Source organism: Hesperophylax consimilis, chromosome 14 (assembly GCF_061612785.1).
Source record: "Hesperophylax consimilis isolate HC1 chromosome 14, BYU_Hcon_1.0, whole genome shotgun sequence".
Lineage (NCBI taxonomy): Eukaryota > Metazoa > Arthropoda > Insecta > Trichoptera > Limnephilidae > Hesperophylax > Hesperophylax consimilis.
In genome coordinates this window covers 11,925,261-11,946,411 of record NC_142849.1, presented here as the reverse complement: position 1 = coordinate 11,946,411, position 21,151 = coordinate 11,925,261, and the positions used below count along the sequence as shown (strand labels likewise).

General features: G+C 34.0%; 1 protein-coding gene across 3 annotated transcripts in view; it reads left to right on the top strand.

The window, feature by feature from the left end:
• The window catches only part of LOC149417887 (uncharacterized), a 428,973-nt gene that overhangs the window by 281,872 nt on the left and 125,950 nt on the right, over positions 1 to 21,151 (top strand). The gene's annotated exons all lie outside the window — the stretch shown is intronic.

Below are 21,151 nucleotides of genomic sequence, written 5' to 3'. Positions count from 1 at the left end.
TCCCCTCTCAGCTGAAACTGTGTGAATTGTCATCCTTCGGTCCAAGAGTGACAAAATGGTTGTTGGATCTAGGCAGGACTGATTCCGAAATGATACTAAAAATGTAATTTAAAATCACGAACGCCTCTATGTATCTTTTTTATGTATCTTTTTATGTATCTTCGTTTTAACATAGGTACTTATTTTAGCTAGTCTTAAATCCTGTATTCGTCTATGATAACATGAAACTTGTAAATTTGACTGTCCTGAAACGGGAATCCTTCCTAGTTGGACAGTCAAAATCATAAAATGTAATCAATATTATATTATAAAAAAAAAATTAGGTATTATTTATTGATTTATTTGGCGGTTAAAAATAAACCGACATAGCACAGTGGTTCCGTGCACATGACCGGCAATCAGAAGGTGAAAGTTCAATTCCCTTCAGCGGCATTTATTTTATCTCGGAAGATTTTTTCAATTTATATTTATATTAATAATTATTGACTATAAAAATTTGTTCTTCTTTGTGCTTTGCATAAAACCTTGTCTTGTAAACATATGTATACCTTTAATAAACGTCATAACGAATAGAGTTTTGGGCGAAAAAATAATTAAAAATATATATTTTATTATCCTTAAATATTGTAAAATAAAATCTCTTTCCGCGTCTGTCTGTTTGTGCCCTTAGTTCATTTAAATTACACACCAGATTTTGATAGAGTTTTCACTATTATAGTGAGATTTTTTTCCGGAAGGTTTATATATATAACGCATGCATATTATATTTATAGAAAGTAAATAAAATGGGATGTTTTGTAATCAAGTCGAAAAAAAAAAAATTTATTGCTAGCGCTGGCTAAACATTATGAGATACATCAAAATAATGTACCACGGAATTTTACATCTTAAAAAGGTCCACAGAAAAGTCCACGACGGTTTATGTCTATCTCCTAAGGATAACTCCCAGCATCGCCGGGTACGCGTCAGCTAGTTATTTAATAAGAGGTAAAAATCTGAAATCACCAGTGATAATAAACTTAAATAATCTATGAAGTCCATCGATTGTTCTGATTTCAATTGTGCCCTGTAATTTATAATCATTTGTCGTCAATACCATTTGGTATCGGAAAAGTAGAATGAACATTCGCGGTAGGGTCGGGAGTAGGGAAGTGAATAGACGAATGGTGACACGGGTCTGATGGGGGTACGAACGGAGGAAAGACGGAGGCTCTTGGGAGGGAAAAGGACGCTGTAAGTCTCGCGAGGATAAGAGTGATGACGAAGGGTGTTCGTTTCTCTACATGTGGATGTACCGCATTAGCTCTGACCGCAATCGGAATTTCTCAACTGTCAAATCAATCTGACAACTCAAATATTGAAATCCAGCCCTATTTTAATAAATTAGAGCATTACCTTAGCATTCTGCATGTAAATGATATAACAAAGATAGCTATAAAAATGCTTGGTTTCATATGCAGAACGGCGAGTGATTTCAAGTCACTTGAATGTTTGAAAACATTTTAGTAAAAAGCCAGGTAGAGTATAATTCGCCTATTTGGTCCCCATTGTATAAAATGCATTCTGAAAATATTGAAAGGGTACAGCACAAATTTCTAAGATTTATTAACTTTAAACTGAATATTCCAATTGTCCTTGTGATGATACAACTTAACTTAATAACGCTGTCAGATAGGCGGGTTATCTCTGACCTTGTACTTTTAAATAAAATTATTATTAATTGCATTGACAACCCTGAAATTCTCCACAAATAGAAATACGAGGCAAAGTGCTACATTTTTCTGTAACAATTTTAAAACCTACTATGAAGCTCATACACCTATAAATAGACTACATCATTTTGGTAATAAATTTGGGAATATTGTAGACATGTTTAAAGATTCCGTATTAGATATAAAACGAAATCTTTTTAATCACTTTACCGAGATGTATGAATTCACAACTCCGTAGTGAATAAACTTTTGTTTTTATATTTCTATGTTCCTTAATACATATTTAGCTTTCCGTAGTCCACACTATTAATTTGAATTTACCTTAATTTAATCAAAAATCATTGTTTATTGTAAACTATGTAACAAAACTGTATTACTTGTGCACTACTTTTGTAAAAGCCCATTAGGGCGTAAATAAATAAATAAATTACACTACCGCATAAGAATCTTGGTTGATCCCAGCCGTCTGGAACCAGTGAGATTATGGCCTCCCCAATTGGGGTATGTTGCGGAGTTAAAAGTAGTGGGTAAGGGGAGGAGATTTGAAAGGGAATGATAGGGAAGTACCTTGCTATTTAGATCAGATCACCAAACATGGATAAACATTTCAATCAATACTTCCATTCTGAAAGGTGCTCTTCCACCAGGGAAAAACTGACTAACTAACTAACCATCACGCCGTTTCCCCGCAGGGGTAGGCAGAGAGGACGGACCGCCAAACAACTCGGTCTTGGCACACACTCCTTGCCTCATTCACATTCATACATCGTCTCATACATACTCTTCTATTGTTCTGACTCTTGACATGGCCCGACTCAAGTATCTGATTCACTTGGTCGTGCCATGTCTTCCTCGGGCGTCCCCGACTTCTGCTACCATTCACATTTGCATCGTATATTCTCCTTACACTCCTTTCTTCGCTCATTCGCTCTACATTCCCAAACCATCTAAGCGTCCCTTTCTTGATCTTACTCATTACGCTTACATCAGCCTTGCACTCTTTGCCGATCTCCACATTCCTCACACGATCATACATGGTTTTACCACACATACGCCTCAGGGATCTCATTTCAACAGCATTCAATCTACTTTCATCCTTTCTTTGCCAGTTCCATGCCTCACTTCCATACATCAGGGTAGGTACCAGCACTCCATTGTGGACTGCTAACTTCGCTTCTTTGGACAATTTTTTGTTAGCGCCAACTGCGTTCAGTCCTCCATTAATGGAGTTACCTGCATTAACTGAAAGTATATACAGTGAAACCTCTATCTATTGGTTTTAAAGGGACCTATCGAAATAAACGATGAATGCGGGAAAACAATGAATGCGGGATAAAGGGGACAAAACACAAGGAGATACGATCCAGTAAAGATACCGTCCTCCCAATCTGCATAACCGTTGGTAGATTAAAATTATAAGAAGAAAATAAGTTTTAGATGTAAATAAATGTATTTATTTTTAAAAAATACAAAGCTAAACAGAACCAAGTTTATTGCATTGTAAATACATAATCTTTCATGGACATTTGTTTTTTTAATGTTTTATTTCCGCAAGTCAACAGTATATTTTCAGCTTTGCAAATGATATTCTTTTCGGCATCAGTTATTGAGTGTGCGTAGTAGAAAGTTTTCAATCTTTCAAAGAGGGTGCATGCTTCTAAAAATGAAGGTACAGGCAGCGGCTCCTCTTCATCAATATCGACCTCTTTTGTTGTCTCCGTCAATCTTGCGTCACACAAGCTTTCGATAGTTTTTATCCCACAAGTTGGGATATTGTCGTCGAAAGTAACAAAATTGTTAAAATTTGTCAAATTTGGTACCAAGAGATAAGAATTTTCTCCAGTTCGCTAAACTTTGATTCTTTACTGGTTTTTCTAGTTTTGGAAGATTTTCCGCACTTTTGAATTTGCTCCTGAATTTTGTTTTTTTTCAAGAAAATAGAATTTATCGTGGATGCCGCGATTCCTAAACGCTTGGCTATATCGATGCGTTTTTCAGCGGGGTTTTTTTCCACCTCTTCGATAATTTTCAATATTTCTTGAAGAGTACGTACTTTTTTCATCAAACGGCTCATTTCGAAAATAGTTTAAAATCTCAAAAAGGATAACTGCAAACACTCCACTAAGTTCAGGTATCTAGCGACAACTGACGACAACTAGCGACTGATGGCGGCGACACACTGTTATTCTTTCTCTTTCTCTCTCAAAAGTTTCGCGCATCGTAACGAGTGCCGTTTGGCGCCGTTAAAACATAGACAAAAAATATCAAATACGCGACGTAATTCCTACGATGAATGCGGGAAAATGGTGGACATAGAAACGATCAATGCGATCTATTTTTGTATGAAATGAATTCGGACTAGAAGAAATAAATGATACATCCGGGAAAACTATTATTCGAGGAACGATAGATAGAGGTTTCACTGTATTATCACTCTGAAAGTAAGGTGCCGCAAATATACTGTATTTTTGTTTTTGTTGTTGCGTCCTTTTGACGCAACAATGTAAGTTGATATTTTATTCGCGCAATATATAGTATAATTTTTTTTTAACTACTATTGTACGACAGATTAATCATACATTTACAGTACATAATTTATTGTTTTAAGATTCTTAACATTTGGGAAGATAAGTATGCAAAAAAAAATAGGGTTTTTAAAGACTAATTAAATTCTGTTAGGATTTAGACCTCGTATTCAGAACTTCTACCAATTTATAACATACTTCCCTTGAACACTTGAAGAATGCGCGAAGACAAATAAATATTGCTATTTTATTAAGAACCTCTTCAAATTATCGGTAAACCGGTTAAACCCCCGCAAACCCAATTTCTACCGATTTGTAACAAGTTTCTCGTTAACTCTTTAAGTTTTTAAATTCTTAAAATACATTTGTTATACCGAAATGTGAATTATATGAAACTCACTCTATAGAAAAAAATCGCAAAGTAAGCTCCGAAAATTATTAAAAACACGTTTTGTTCTGTTATTTAATATGTTATAGGTATAAAAAAATTCACAGTGTATCTTTAAATGAAACTGAAGCATTTGTCGAGAGAGTTTTGCTCTATTTTAAACGAGTCGTGTTTTATTAAATATTTTCACCATTTTCGCTTAATTATTAACGTTTTTTCAATATTAGCGCGCTCCCTCTAACATTCGTATTCACATATCTCGCTTTCAAACCATGTTTGAACGCTTACTACGGGGCCTTAAGGCGATGCCATACGTAGTAATGCAAAATCATGTGTTTTTGGTTTGAAAATTTGGTCGCCTAAAAATGTTTCAGATGGTTTAATTAAATACTGCGAGTAGAATACATCTTGGCCTTTGAAATAATCGAGTATTTTTTAGATAAGTCTTTTTATAAGCCCAGAAAAAAATAATGTACAAGGCCTATGAAAACTGCTTTAAAGTTCAAAATCTCCTACCTATGAACCCATTTTCGGTTATGATTTTATTGTATATTGTGGAAAATTAAGTTATTTATAAAATGATCGAAAATAAATTAAATATTTATGCCTGAACATCGACAAAATAATATAAAAAGCACTTTTAGGCCATGTTTTTTTGTTGCATAAATCAAAACAGGCGGATGGTGTTAAGCGGGATTTTAAACCTTATCGCCATTTACGTAATTTTAGTTATTATTGATAGCGGCTCAATTTAAAATATTACACGACGTAGTGCATCGCCATAGCAACGCATTTGACGATGAATCGAGACGTTTCGGATTCAATTTCCGCTCAGGTCCAAAAATAGAGTATCTCGGTTTTTTTCTCTGTAGTAGTCGGTACAAAGACGCTGTGGCCTGTACCAATTGCGCCTGCATAAAATAGGCATGTCCCTCACAAAGCAATATTTAGTGCAATCACAATAATTATATTGAAGCTAGTGCAATTATATTCATAACAATACGCTGTTTTAAATTACACACCGTGAAGTTGAAATATTAATCTTCATATTGAATTCGTTTCTAGTGCAATTAAAATCATCCTACCGTACAATTAGAGACATAATTCCATATCTGGCGCAATTAGATAGTTGATTCAAGCTTGCAGTTAGACTTGTGGGCTTACAAACTCCTTGACTCTGGACTCAGAGGTCGCGGGTTCGATCTCCGGACAAAAATCGAAAATTAAATTTGTATGAGTTTATTACATGGGCATTATATTATGAAATATTATTATTACTAGTGCAGATTCGTGAAAAATCACGGGTTATTATAATTGTAGGATTTGTGAAACTGAATGTAGATATTTATAAAATATTAGCCTCAGGATCACATTGCCTTTCAAAAACAAATATAGCCAATTTTTTTTTCAATAAGAATATATTTTTTTGTTGAAAAGTTTAGGGTTTTCAGAAATTTACCTTTCATTTGAAGATTAATAAACCTGAAAAAGTGTCATTTGTCAAAAGTTTGAATAAAATTTATGTAAATTTACTAAAGAACGTCAGAACATTGAACAACTTGAATTATTACCATGGTGTTTGTTTGGTTAAAACGGTCTTAAACCAGACTCGAAGCCGGCTTTGCCAAACCAACGTTGAACGGGCGTGTAAGAATCTAATTAGTAAGACGGATAAAATATAGAATTATCAATACCTTCTTTATCATTTGTCTGAATTTACACAATCATCAGTTCCAATTTTGATAATTTTAAAACAAATTTGAGTTCATTACGCGGAAATATTTCACATCACATACAACCGAAATTAGCATACCTTTGCATCTCGTTAAAGAGTGTTCCGTTCCAATCTCTTAGCATTAAACCGTTTTTGAGACCCCAGTATAGAATCGAATATTTGAAGTGGCTTTAGCATGTAAGTTTTTAGATTTTCACGGCCAAAAGCATTTTTGTTGTATGTTTTTGGGGTGTTATGCCGTGTTGCGCTAACTCCTTCTTGATCCGAGTATCTTCGGATCTACCGGATCTGCCCTGATGATGGACACTGCAACGCTGTCCGAAACATCGGCTAAAGAAGGAGTTAGCGCAACACGGCATAACACCCCAAAAACAAACAACAAAAATGGCTTTAGCATGTTCAGTGATCAGATCTGAATAGCCAGGTACCTACTTTTAGTCTTGCAATTCTTCTTGGCCAACCCCATTTCCGTATTACGTTTTTTATGGTCCTCTGAAAACTTGAGATTTTTCAGAAATGCCCTTACTTTGCAATGGAATCAACGATACTTGCGATCATGTACATTCTTCCCAAATTAAACCATTTCCAAAATAATCATACCCTTCACGATTTAACTTATTTACAAATTATTTCAGCAGAGTTTTCCGTTTCTCCGGGAGAAAGTGAAAAGTTTGTTTTACCAAAATGTCAACAGTTCCCAGTTCCCTCATCGCTGCGATAATACCTCCAAACTGTTCCTGCGAATAATCCAGCAATTCTATTTACATACAAGTGGTCGAAAGTTTTGTCTTTTATCTTATGTATGCTTCCGGAAAACTTAAATTGTCTCCTTGATATACGCGACTTAAAACGGCGCTTCTTTTCGAACTTACCGCGCGTATAAACGTCCAAAGTTTCCTCGGCTTTTTGTTGTTCGAGGAGCTTTATATTTGTGTTTTTCGCGGTTGCTGAATTCGTTTATGCGGGAGGTGGTATGGCTACGAAAGTATTGATTCCATTGAAACATCTAAACTTTTTATTTTTACACAATATTTCTTTAGTTTAACCCCTGGAGTGCCGACCTACCTCGACCTTGTTGTACTCTTTAGTGTGCCAGGGGTAAAATGCTCATCGCCCGCTGTACCAGCCTTTACTATTTTCTTAATAACGTACTTGTTTTTTGAAAATAAATTTTTTTGTAAATTACACCGTCTGATCAGATATATTTTTTTATAAAATAATAAGTACAGAAAAATATCAACTGTATTATTTTTAAAGTTTTTTTAATATATAATATTATCTCTATGTAAATAATATGTAGAATGTAAATATGTAGACCTCAGAATATACTTTATAACTATACGTTAACAAAGCAACATATTTACCAGTTCCATACTATAAAAATTCTAAATCTCCACCATACACCAAATTAGAAATATCGCAAGAATTGCTTTGTATTCAAATTGTTACAACTGCAAGAATCCAACATTAGAAAAAAAAATCTTTATAATAGTAATCATATTTCAAGAATTTTAAAGTCTAGAAAAAACAGTATGTACAGTAGAAGATTACTTGTCCAAAATCATATTTCGTAATTATCTCAGAACTTTGCTTTTTGAGTTGTTACACTTTGGAATTGAGGCATATATTTTAGTATTATGTTACAATACACAATAAAACTGGGGAAATGCAGCGAACAACTAGCGATTCTACGGTAGATTCGTCGGCACACTACGGGTACAAACGTCAGGAATACACTGCGGATTTCTCGGCACTTTAAAGGTTAAGCTACCGAAATAGTTTGTCGGCAGAAGCGTAGTAACAACAATAGTTGCAATAAGCAGTGATGAACTGAATTCTCTACATACAAATAATGGTGAGGAAATGCAAGAATAAATTAACACTTATATTAACTATAAAGCAGAGAATTTCATTCAATTCGTCAGTCAAAAACAACGTCAACGACGACCTCTGGCATCCCTAATTTGCATACCCTTTCTGTTTAAAAAGTTAACACAATTTTTTCAGCTCCTAACATAATTTTGTTTATTTTAAAAACACATCAATAATTACTTCTACGTAGTTTTAATTATGATTAATGACTTAATCGAATAATTACGGTCGTGGTCCGTGTAAAACTCTCGTCAATTTATTTTTAACAGAAGGTCATAATTTACACAAAACCTAGTGCCAAAATAAAATAAAAAGTAAGTATTGTACTTAACTTAGTAAGATTGTACCTACGGACTAGCTATGAAATAGGGTTTTCAACTACGAGTATCATGCTTATGATTATGACAAGAGATGAATTCAGTATCGCTCCCAATTATCTGAACGATTGTATCACTCGTTCGTCTGGTAAACAAAATGTTGTTTTTTTTAATAGTTTTTTAGGAAATCTGTCTCAGTCCTGCAGTCCCATTTTTAACTGGAACCCGAAAAATTTGACCAGATTCTTAATAAATTATATTTTATATCAGTAAGTATTCTCCATGCGTAGTTTTTTAACTGGAAATTTAACGTAAAACCACGCATCCACATACTCCGGTTTATTCCGCCTACCACTAGTAATTTTTGATAGCAGTAGGCGTTAGGCTTACCTTTAGTCACAGAGCAATGCACGCCACTGGTGTTGACCAGTTGTTTAGTATGTCTGTTGAGACATACTAAACAACTCCCGGTGAAGTTACCTGCCCAAATCGTGAATTTGGGCAGGTAACTTCTCGTAAAATACGTAATTAATTAGCATTCAGTGTTTGAACGGAATCACGTACAGACACAAGAATAGTCCTAAACCGGGGGATATTGGTAAATTATGCTAATCTCCTAACACCTCCTACGATGTCTCTTGTCTCATGTGTCTGGTATTTGATATGGAAAATACAAATTTAACTTTAGATAGGTAGGTACTGTAAATGTATAAATTACACCATTATTTGTTAGTATCGATTATCAAGACAAATTACCAATGCTTTTGGTGCTTTCTAACCGCTAACTACTTTATAGAATTATATTTAAGGCGATGCCATACGTAGTAATGCAAAATCATGTGTTTTTGGTTTGAAAATTTGGTCGCCTAGAAATGTTTCAGATGCTTCAGTTAAATACTGCGTGTAGAATACATCTTGGCCTTTGAAATAATAGAGTATTTTTTAGATAAGTCTTTTTATAAGCCCAGAAAAAAATAATGTATAAGTCCTACGAAAACTGCTTTAAAGTTCAAAATCTCCTACTTACGAACCCATTTTCGGTTATGATTTTATTGTATAATGTGGAAAATTAAGTTATTTATAAAATGATCGAAAATGTTTTTAATATTTATGCCTGAACATCCACAAAATAAAATAAAAGGCACTTTTTGGCCGTGTTTTTTTCTTGCATAAATCAAAGCAGTCGGATGGTGTTAAGCGGGAATTTAAACCTTATCGCCATCTACGTAAGGGTTGTTATTGATAGCAGCTCAATTTAAAATATTACGCGACGTAGTGCATCGCCTTAACTAGAAAAAGATGCGAGATTCTATAACTTCTTCTCTTGATATAAACAGATTAGAACCAAAAATAGGTATTTTCCGATAAGGTGAAGTTCGATAAGTGCTTTCCGATACATGACCAAGAATTCCCTTTAATGAAAATGTTTTTTAATAGCTGATATGTGCCCGGCTTTGCTAGGGGTTATCCTTAGGAGATATACAAATACCATTGCGGACTTTTCAGTTGGCCTTTTTAAGATGTACAATTCCGTAGTAAATTATTTTGGTGTATATCTTAAGGTTTAACCAGCGTTAGCAATGTAAGCGCCCGAAAAAATATTTTTTACGACTTGATTACAAAACATCGACTTACTCTAATTTCTATAAATATAGTATTCATTTATTATATATAAACCTACCGAAAGAAAATCTCGAAATGATAATGAAACCCATATAAAAATCCGTTGCGTAATTTAGAAGAACTAAGCGCACAAACAGACAGTCGGCACAGCGGATAGCGACTTTGTTTTATATTTAAATATAGTGTCATTGTTTTTATTAATTTATTAGTTTTAATAGTGTCATTGTTTTATTTTATTTATTTATTAGTTTTCATAGTGTCATTGTTTTTATTTATCTATTACTTTTAATAGTGTCATTGTTTTATTTATTAGTTTTAAAAGTGTCATTGTTTTTATTTATTCGTTAGTTTTAAAAGTGTCACTGTTTTTATTTTTAGCAAATCGTTATCGACATTTGTATTCGGTAAATCAATCGCATTGAACTACCGCTAAGTGAACCTTTGGGTCAAACCCATAATCTCGGTGTCCCCAACGCAAATGAGCATTATGCGCTAGACTAACAGTTTAGTATCATGCCACAAACGGTACAATTATAACTGTATAAATCTATAATGTTATAAAAAATTTTACAAACTGAATAATTTTAATAAACCATATTTAGCCACTATTTTCCTTGGATTTGTGGCTAAAAGCTCTATTTTTCTCTAAGCGTTAAACCAACTGATATTACACTTTTTTTACAAATGTAGGTAGGTATGATTAAAAAGTTTACAATAGTGATGCAAGAAGTGAAGAAAAGGTTTTTTCGTAATATAGTTTTTCTTTTATTAAAAATACGCTGGAATTTCAAAGTTCAATAAGTTTTTTTTAAATACGTTGAATTGTGTTAATCTTTTCCAAAGAACAATTTTGGTATAACTCTCAGTATTTTTTTCATTGATGAACGTTGTCGTTTCTCGTATCTGAATATGTTTGAATATTAATAAATAACATTGAAAATGTGTCTAAAATAATATGTTAAATTCTAGACGTTCTATTTCTGTTAAATAATAATTTAAATCCTATTACGCGTTCCAGTAGAATCACATTATGAATGTATCTTATGTTTCACGGTGTGCTTTGTGTCGTCTAGAATTACGCAATATAATATCAGATCTTTAGTTAATCGTCAATAGTATCTCCATCGATTGCCATAAGAAGATTAAAGCAACTTCGGCAACCGTATTTTGATTTCGAAAAATATTTATAAGTGATTAAGTTGACGTTAATTAATTTCTTCGTGATTTTAGCCTAAGATGGTTTAACATCCGAGCAACTACTGTACTGATGGACATATTTTACTTTTCCAATCGGTGGTCGTGGTGTTAGATATTTGGGATACCTGTGCCAAATAACCTTATGTAGTTAGGAGGAAGCTACAAGCCAAAATGTGTATATTCTTGGTGTACCTTATACTGTAGGTAATAGGCATTCAAATCGCTTGACGGTGTCTAGAAACGTTCGATTTCAAGCACAAAACTGGTTTTTAATTATTTTGTAAATAACTTTATAAGAAAGCAAAAAAGTTAATCAAGTGAAACTGTCACAGATAATCTAAGCTATAATACTGTATTTTTTAAAGTTGTTTTCCTTACGCGTTCGTACAATTCTATTGAAAAAAAAAATTTTTAGTATATAACATTTATATTTTTTACTGGGTAATTTTATTTTTTTATTTGTATTTTACTCGAGCGAAACGAAAGGAAAACCTTCAATTTATCTAAAGTATATTTTTTGGTATTCTTAATGTAAACCAATTCGTTATAAAGATTAATCAAAATAGTGATTTAGCATTAAGCTTCGCTTTAAGCTTTATTTGCCGAGTGAACAGTATTCTTACAGTTAGGTTTTTCCAATTCATTACTATCCAAATATTTATTTTATTGCAAATATCAACAATAATTTAATCTTGTTGTAACACGAGAAAATATTTACCGTGAAGCTGTTAATACATTTTATACTGGCGGCAACTTGTCCTAATACTGAAATTTGTATAGGTTAACCCTTTAAGCTTTAGAAGGTCATTACTAGCTACAAACGTCATATTTATTAGAACCTCAGTCCATACATTATAAAAGTTTTTTTTCATGTTGGGAGTCCGGGATAAAGTGCATTAACTACACCGGTGATTCTACATATTAGTACAAGTAAAAAGAAAAATAACATTTTTCAAAATTGCAACGTTTTAAGATTGTTTCTAGGTAAAAAAAGTTGAATTTTTGTATGGGAAAATAAACATAGGAATTTATTTCATAGGAAACTTCCGAAATTAGCGCACTTTACCCCCGGACACCCTGTATGATGCGGATTTATGTGATTTGTTAGTGAAATAATTATTCTTCTCGGTTATAATATAATATTTATACTAAATCACTGGATAAAATTCTAAAAATCGTCAAAGTGTATGATTACAAATTAGCGGTATTTTTTCAATGACAGTTGTAAGTTTTAAAAGTATTAATTTTTTTTGTGTAAACGGCATTAAAAGTGAAGTGATAGTTTTCTCACTAATTCCCTACTCATAACGAATGTCTTTTCTAAATATCGAATTCTTTCAAAATTATGTTCGTCTTTAGTTCTTCTTTTGGCCACTTGCAAAGCTAACCATGTTAAGCTGTAAAAACGATTCGCGTCACGTTTGGTTAGACTTCTATCACGTTTACTTAGATTTACAACGCGCCCGTCCATATACACATTAATACACTACAGTCTACGTCGACACAAAAAAACGACCGTTCCTATACTTAGATCAATTACATTTTATTTCCTATTCCAGGAATTATAGACGTATGTTAATTTAATGACCGCTCAAAGAAAGATGTTCTCGCAGTTTTATTATTATTATTTTTATGAAGTAGATAATTTTTCTATCTGATTAAAAAAGCTTTTTGTGGTCGGTGTTTGTGTATTTTTTCTTTAATCACTCTTGCTCAAATTCAATTCTAAAAAAATGTCTCGACTGTTTTGGGCAGATACATATTTACCCAATATTATTATTATAGTTATTTGTGTACCATTCAAAAGTCACAAACAAACTAAGAAATAATTATTTATACCTTTATGAAAAGGTGTTATACACTGGGACGTATACTGCTCGGGTTAAAATATTTACTCATAATAATATTCATGCAAGATTATTTTAGACTGGCACACAACTTTGTTCCAATCCTTAGAAACACGGTCATTTTTGCATTTCGCGTTTAGTTGCAAACTTCACGATTCTTCAGATGCCACTGAAATTTGGTCAATTTGATTGTGCGTTCCGTATTTGCTTTGGTAAATCATTTTTTTTATTTAAAATATTCTTCACATAGTGCTGCGAATGGGTATTACTGCTTTTTTACATTTTCAGGCCGATCGATATTTGTCAAATCAACCAGATTGTTGACAAAGTCCGCGATCCTAATCCTGGGGGTCGGGCGGTTTAAAAATCTGCCAGCCACTGATACTGCTGTATTATGGCCGGTATACGCAGTACGCATGCGCGTGATTATGAGTAACGTTTTGTGCTAACCTCTTATTATCGCTCCGTTTCTATTATGATTAAGACGGATGGTGTTCAATTCCACGGAATATAGTTACAAGAAGGCTATAATAGCACACCTCTTAAATATTTACTAGATGATTACTGTTGCACTATACTATTTTTTACATCACATGTATATAAAAGCCCTTAGGCGAATAATAAATTAATATTTTAAAGTTAATTTTAACATTACTAATTCTTGGCAATATAACTGTCCGAATAAATTGCACATATTATCCGTTTATTACCAGACTAAAGCGCAAACGATGCAAATTTTCACCATTCCAAATGCCATTATTATTTATGATTTTCCGATAATTTTGCCAAAAATAAAAGACATAGGTAACTAATAAATGTTCATCTAGCGATCAAACGTTTTGTAAACTTCCCAAATTGATGATAAAAGAGATTAATAATCGATTTCCATAAATCCTTCGAATGCCACATGGAGAAAACTTACTAATAAAAAATATTGCTAATTTATTAAGAATCTCTTCAAATTATTCGTAATCCGAGTAAAAACAGGTTTCAGGCCCTTCACGAATGAATTGATAGGTTTCCTGATTTAACTTCCGCTTCCATGATCTGAACACACCTCACCCGATGAACCCGAACAACCCTGATCACTGACCAAACGTAGCAAACCACTTGGGATTACCTGTGGCAGATGTGTTTGTTATCCAATAAATGGTTCCCGGGGCGGCGGTACCCATACTCGCCTCCCAGATCTTATATTAACATTATCTTCTTTACTCCAAAACTCTGTCGTGGATCGGTAATTTAAATTAATTTTTCGAAGAAAATTTCTTCCGAAAGCTTATCACTTTGTGATGTCACTATTTATTAGAATAGTACACAAACAACTTTGTTTACATTACTTTAATATATATAACCTCTACATGTTTCATGAACAATGTTCACCTCATCAGGAGATAGATCATAGAGTATATACTTTTGCTCCTAATGAGGTGAACATTGTTCGTGAAACATGTAGAGGTTATATATATTAAAGTGATGTAAACAAAGTTATTTGTGTATTATTCTAATGGTAATTTAAACGTGGCACTACTGTTCGGCTTCAGATGGCAATTGATTATTTCTATTGGAACAATTTCAAGCAGGGTTCAAGGGCGACACCATATACTAATTGTTGTAGGTACACATTGAGGCACACCAACAATAAACACAATGTTTATGAGCTTTCCATCGCCTTTGTCTAGTTACGAGCGGAAACCAATTAAACTATTTATTTGAAAGCTATGATAATAACATACCTTTATTTGAGACATTTTGCAACTAAACTAAAAATACATGTAAGGAAACCAAACTTGTTCAAAATATAATGTTTAAATATTGAAAACAATATTAGTGATTTCTAAACGAAAATCTGAAACAGAAAAATCCGAAAAGGAAACGGGCACATCTGGGACACGAACCCAGGACCCTTGTCTTTCCGGGACAGTGCTCTACAACTGAGCTAATGGGACCCTATTCCCCTCGGTCACTTTTAACTGTATCATACTTCGAATAAGAACCACTAACATTGTCTTCATTTTTTCACCGCACATTTTTACCCATTTTTTGTCCCAGATGTGACCGTTTCCTTTTCGGATTTTTCTGTTTCAGATTTTCGTTTAGAAATCACTAATATTAATATTGTCTTCAATATTTAAATATTACAATTTGAGGTTTTACTCAATAAAGTTATTCCGACAAATAAATATAATGTTTAATTATTGAAGACAATATTAACGATTCCTGAACAAAAATCTATAACAGAAAAATCAGAATAGGATACGGTTACATCTAGGACACGAACCCAGGATCCTCGCCTTGCCGTGGCACTGCTCTACCACTAAGCTAATGGGACCCTATCTCCTTCGGCCATGTTTAACTGTATCATACATCGAATAAGAACTACCAACATTGTCTTCATTTTTCTCATCGCACATTTTTATTGGCAACTTTCTTTATGTGTGAACGCAAGATTCAACCCGAACTAAATTTCAAACTAGACAGCGTCTTTTAGATAAACATATCTTATTTTTTTAAATTTAATGTTAATCATCTATTGACTTTTCTGCAAGTCTAGGATGATTTTTTTTTAAAAATAACTTAGTGAGTAAAACTTCAAATTGTAATATTTAATTATTGAAGACAATATTAACGATTCCTAAACGAAAATCTGAAACAAAAAAATCAGAAAAAGATACGGTCACATCTAGGACACGAACCCAGGACCCTTGCCTTGCCGGGGCACGTGCATAAAAAAAAAAACAAAATATAATGGTTGATACTTTCAATATCGCCCCGGTGAAAGACTAAAATTAAGAATAGAAACGTTGCAGTAAATGGTTTTAAGCGTATTTAGTGGCTAGATCTGAATAGCCAGATACTTCCCTATTTTCCTTTCCCCATACGTTTCCCTTCCCCACTCCCTTCAGCCGCACAATACACTCCAATTGGCTTGGGACGGTTGGAAGCAGTTGGGACTCTTGTTCGGTATTCACAACAAGAACAAAAATCGACTTTATTGAAGCATGGGTAAATTTGACTTCTCACAAACTGAGCTTTCTGTCGAGGATAGCAGGTAGTTCAATATTATGAAAGGAAATTATGGCTTATATTTGATTTTCACCAAAGATATTAGAAGAACGAGATATGCTATGTTGGCCGCCGGACCGTAGCCGGAGTACTACCTAATTAGGGTACTTTGAACGGTATCGGGACGTGTACGCACAGAAATCTGTTCTATGTATTAGTGCGGATACCTTAGCGCAAGCGAAGGTGTGCAGTAGTATTGGTGAACAAAACCGGCGACACTCGGCAAAACAATTCCACTCAGTACGAACTGCGCATAGCACATCTCGTTCTTCTAATATCTTTGATTTTCACAGACTGTTGGCCGAAGCTGTGAAATACTTTTCATTAATTTATCGATTGCCATTTTACCGAGAAGTTAGCAAAGGTCTGTCTGCTTTTGATTAAATAGTGGTGAGTAATAAATATGACCGTTTCATTTAATTTTCCTTCATAAATTGTAGACATTTTGATATTATTCAAGCGTACGAGTATTTTGGTTTGTACTGAAAACTGTCATCGAAGTTTCTAATTAATGCGCGGAATTTCCATACTTGCAAGTTTATTTATTTGACCATGCTTGATTCTGCGTGGGTGTCTCAAAACGTTTATCAAATAAACGCACTAAGCTCCTTTGATATTATTTTGAAGCTGTTTGATTTGTGGGTTTTTCATTTATTGCAATACAGTGGAACCTCTCATAACGAGTACCTCCTATAACGAGTAATTCGCATAACGAGAAAAACAGATGATGAAAAAAATGCTCCCTTAACGAGCGACATTTCGAATAACGAGTGACGCAGAAAGGGCAAGTTCTATTTTCACGTCACTCACTTGTGAGCCGGGACTTCCGCGCCAGTGCGTCTGCGTCAGTCTCCGGTTAGCACTCGTTCCGCCAGCACGTTAGTGTCGTTGTTGTATTTGGACATTATTTGTAAATTTTTTTTGGAAAGCAAGAACAAGGTATGAGCGTGGCTGATCTAGCGAGCACATTCAATCGGTCTACATCAACGAATTGATGCACTATCCTCAAGAACAAGGATAAAAATAAGAAGATAGATGCAACACCACTCCGTTACTCCAGCCTATGGACCAGCAGGTTATTTCTAACTTTAAGAAACTCTCCACTAAAACAATCTTCGAGATTTGTTTTGAGGTGACTGAAGGGACAAGTCTCATTCTCAGAGAGTTTCGGAAAGATCGCGTTCACATCGTTACTTGCCTCAAGATGATTGACAAGTCGTGGGAAGGGGTTACCAAGAGGACCCTCACTTCTGCTTGGATGAAGCTTTGGCCAAAGAGCGTTGTCGAATGTGATTTTGAGGAGTTTGAAATAGTACCCGTGGAGTCTACAGTCAACGAGATTGTGTCTTTTGCCAATATCATGGGGCTGGGGGTGGATACCAACGTATTGATGAGCTTGTGGAAGGGCTCAGTCAAGAGCTGACCAACGAAGAGATTTTGGAGTTGCATTGTGTTTCACAGCAATAAGTTATGGAGGAGAGTTTGTTAGTGGATGAGCAGGAAGTAGCACAGAAATGCTGAAAGCATGGGAAACTGTTTCGTCGTACATTGAGAAGCATCACCCTACTATGGAGGCTATGCGTTCTAAAAATTTATTCAATGATAATGCTGTGTCACATTTTCACCAAACTTTGAAGCGTCGGCAAAGACAAATGTCTCTAGACATCTTTCTAGTAAAAAAAAGAAATTTATTAAAAAATAATAAATTAGTTATTTCGATTTATTTTTTGCAAATCGAAATCGCATTCGAGATTGTTACGCTCCTTAACAATTAATTTCTAAGTATGTAGTTTTATTTGAATAAACGTTAAAAATAATAAAAAAATGAGTATTTTTTGGCATGGAATGCATTATAGTATTTTATATTGATTTATATGGGAAAAATTATTTCGTTTAGCGAGTGTTTCACATAACAAGTAAGATTCTGGAACGAATTAAACTCGTTTTGAGAGGTTCCACTGTAATGTATAAAGTGTGTATTGCTACTGCATTGATTTTCCACTTACTACCTACTCTACTTTGTTGAATATGGTTTAATATTGGACAGTCGGTAGGAACCTATTTAAAAGTTGGTTTCTTAAAAAGGATCAGAAATAACTTGGATCTCGAGACAACGCGCCTTGTATACAATTATATTGTATCTCCGCATTCAAATTACTGTTCTTGTATTTTATTATTATGTAACGAAGCCCAAAATGATATACCGCAGGTTATACAAAATAGGCGGATAAGAATGATGTTGAAATGCAATATTTTTACTGAAGTTAAAATTATGTTACAATAATTGACAACTATACAACATGTAATATATAATACGTTAACAAAGATTGTATGTTTAAAAATATAATTGATATCAAATTAATAAGCACTAATTATTAGCCTGAAAAAACATACAAATTGAAAAAATAATGCCGCCGACGGGAATTAAACCTGCAGCGTTATTTGGAGTAAGAAATGTAAATTAACTTTTGGTCTCCAGTGACTTTTCGACGTTTGTTGTTTACAAATAATGTCAGGAATCACTGGTTAAAGTAAGTTAAGTACGTCCCTTCATACTCTGTATAATAATGTCAGGAATCACTGGTTAAAGTAAGTCCAGTTCGTTCTTTAACACCCTGTATAATAATGTCAGGAATCAGTGGTTAAAGTAAGTCCAGTACGTCCTTTAACACCCTGTATAATAATGTCAGGAATCACTGGTTAAAGTAAGTCAAATACGTCCCATAACAACCTTTATAATAATGTCAGGAATCACTGGTTCAAGTAAGTCAAGTACGTCCCTTAACACTCTGTATAATAATGTCAGGAATCACTGGTTAAAGTAAGTCAAGTACGTCCGTCAACACTCTGTATAGGCCCGTGTAAACCTCTTTTTACCAATGAACAATACATTGAAAGTAACCAATGAAAATTACTGCTTTCATTAGACATTCGACTTTGTTTTCCTTCGCAAATTTTCTGCCACTGACTGTTTTATCTTTTTGCATAGTTTATCGTTTCTTTTGAAGTTTATGTATTTTTTTTTATAAATGTAAAGAATCAATTATTTTTCCTTGTTAATATTGCTATTGTTCAGGTACTAACTTGTTAACATTATTTACCAGTGTAATCTAAATAAGGTTCTATGCCATACTTTACAAGTATTTCACGCAACTAAACTAAGTTCAGACGCGTTGAAAGCCCTTGCCGACAAATTAGCTACTTTTATATTCTGACCACAAACACCGCCTGCCTTTAAATTATAATGTGACAATAACTTACATCTTTCTCAATTCTGAAAACAACCTATTAGTTTATATCAATGACGTGCACTTCACATTCTATAAGGTTTTAATGTTTTCCTGGTCAATATCAAACATTCGTATAATTTCCTGTATTCCTTTGCACAAAATTAGAATTCAAATAAGCGTGAGAAGAATATTAAAACAAATTTTATTTGAACTCTCACACTCTATAGCGAGGTTGTTGCTGATTTTCGCAACTATACTCAGATCGTGCGTTATTATACAGGGTTTTCCAATAAGAGGTGTTATTTTGAATAGCCCGCTATTTCGGTAGATGTTACTTTTGAAGCTGTCATTTTTTGACATTTGACAAGTAAAAACTACGCCATTAATAAAAAAGGAACGATACACGCTTCAACAACGCATTGAAATTATTAAAATTCACTTGAGTGAATCAAATGCAAATGATCTTGAGTGATGAGGCCCATTTCCACCTCGGTGGCTTCGTCAACTGGGGCTCGGAAAACCCAAGAATTATTGTTGAAAAGCCTCTCTATCCTCAACCAACGTATGACTGTTTGGTGCGGTTTATGGTCCGGCAGAGTCATTGGACCTTACTTTTTCGAAAATGAGGCTGGAGCAATAGTTACGGTGAATGGATTGCGCTATCGAGAGGTGATTAATGATTTTTTATGGCCGGAATTGGATGGTATTGATCTGGACAACGTTTACTTTCAACAAGACGGTGCTACGTGCCACACAAGCAACGAAACAATTGATCTTTTACGATTGAATATCAAAATAACACCTCTTATTGGAAAATCCTGTATATGACCACTTCTCTTTCGGTGGCAGAATTATACAATAAAGAATAACACTAGAAGCGCCAAAAGTAATAAGTTATAAGTTTAAGTGATACGAATAAATTGAATTCATAAATTAAGTTGACGAAAACGGCGCTATACAAATAATCCAATGTTATGCCGTGTTGTGCTTCCTCTTTCTTTACCCAACGACAGCGTCACAGTGTCCTTCATCAGGGCAGATGTGTAGATTGCGATGGGATGTTTATTTTTGTATGTAGAAGTGATATCGTATTGATCGTTAATCCTCTTAAGGCAAGTGTTTCAGTTTAATAATTAGTTTAATTAATGTGGTTTTCTACGTTTTGATGAAGAAGAAAATGAGATAATTTCTCAATTTGATGGATGTTCTTGAGGTATATTGAAGAATTTTCAGCAGTAGATTTCTCACAACTACTTTCGTATTTTATTTATGATCATTGCATATTGTTTTTTTTTTATGTTCGCCTCAATATTTTGAGATGGTTTTCCTTTTGCGTAATATTTCAGCTTTTTTCTGTTCCCAATCCTTTCTTGTGGTATTTTTGCCTTTTCTCTGTCTAATGATTGGTTCTCTTTCGTTTCAGGTAAGTTACTTCATACTTGGTCATCATTTGAAGGAAATTAGCTTTTAGGAAATGCCAGGTAAGTATGCGGATCGCGTTTGGATTAGTGAAAGGAAAATCACAAGAGAAGATTCTCGTTTAACTATGGCTATAAACCAAATAACAAGGACAAAAATTGATAAGTCATTCGCACTCCTACCGTACATTTTGACGATTCAAAAAATGTGCACTGTTAAC